Below are 1611 nucleotides of genomic sequence, written 5' to 3' on the forward strand. Positions count from 1 at the left end.
AGGAGGCCTCGGCAGGACTATCAGAGGAGGCCTCGGCAGGACCATCAGACTATCAGAGGAGGCCTCGGCAGGACCATCAGACTATCAGAGGAGGCCTCGGCAGGACTATCAGAGGAGGCCTCGGCAGGACCATCAGAGGAGGCCTCAGCAGGACCATCAGAGGAGGCCTCAGCAGGACCATCAGAGGAGGCCTCGGCAGGACCATCAGAGGAGGCCTCGGCAGGACCATCAGAGGAGGCCTCGGCAGGACCATCAGACTATCAGAGGAGGCCTCGGCAGGACCATCAGAGGAGGCCTCGGCAGGACCATCAGACTATCAGAGGAGGCCTCGGCAGGACTATCAGAGGAGGCCTCGGCAGGACCATCAGAGGAGGCCTCGGCAGGACCATCAGAGGAGGCCTCGGCAGGACTATCAGAGGAGGCCTCGGCAGGACCATCAGAGGAGGCCTCGGCAGGACCATCAGAGGAGGCCTCAGCAGGACCATCAGAGGAGGCCTCAGCAGGACCATCAGAGGAGGCCTCGGCAGGACTATCAGAGGAGGCCTCGGCAGGACCATCAGAGGAGGCCTCGGCAGGACCATCAGAGGAGGCCTCGGCAGGACTATCAGAGGAGGCCTCGGCAGGACCATCAGAGGAGGCCTCGGCAGGACCATCAGAGGAGGCCTCAGCAGGACCATCAGAGGAGGCCTCAGCAGGACCATCAGAGGAGGCCTCGGCAGGACTATCAGAGGAGGCCTCGGCAGGACCATCAGAGGAGGCCTCGGCAGGACCATCAGAGGAGGCCTCGGCAGGACTATCAGAGGAGGCCTCGGCAGGACCATCAGAGGAGGCCTCGGCAGGACCATCAGAGGAGGCCTCAGCAGGACCATCAGAGGAGGCCTCAGCAGGACCATCAGAGGAGGCCTCGGCAGGACTATCAGAGGAGGCCTCGGCAGGACCATCAGACTATCAGAGGAGGCCTCGGCAGGACCATCAGAGGAGGCCTCAGCAGGACCATCAGAGGAGGCCTCAGCAGGACCATCAGAGGAGGCCTCGGCAGGACTATCAGAGGAGGCCTCGGCAGGACCATCAGAGGAGGCCTCGGCAGGACCATCAGAGGAGGCCTCGGCAGGACTATCAGAGGAGGCCTCGGCAGGACCATCAGAGGAGGCCTCGGCAGGACCATCAGAGGAGGCCTCAGCAGGACCATCAGAGGAGGCCTCAGCAGGACCATCAGAGGAGGCCTCGGCAGGACTATCAGAGGAGGCCTCGGCAGGACCATCAGACTATCAGAGGAGGCCTCGGCAGGACCATCAGACTATCAGAGGAGGCCTCGGCAGGACTATCAGAGGAGGCCTCGGCAGGACCATCAGAGGAGGCCTCAGCAGGACCATCAGAGGAGGCCTCAGCAGGACCATCAGAGGAGGCCTCGGCAGGACCATCAGAGGAGGCCTCGGCAGGACCATCAGAGGAGGCCTCGGCAGGACCATCAGACTATCAGAGGAGGCCTCGGCAGGACCATCAGAGGAGGCCTCGGCAGGACCATCAGACTATCAGAGGAGGCCTCGGCAGGACTATCAGAGGAGGCCTCGGCAGGACCATCAGAGGAGGCCTCGGCAGGACCATCAGAGG

Source organism: Cyprinodon tularosa, unplaced genomic scaffold (assembly GCF_016077235.1).
Source record: "Cyprinodon tularosa strain WSP-4 unplaced genomic scaffold, ASM1607723v1 ctg1211, whole genome shotgun sequence".
NCBI classification, from domain to species: Eukaryota; Metazoa; Chordata; class Actinopteri; order Cyprinodontiformes; family Cyprinodontidae; genus Cyprinodon; species Cyprinodon tularosa.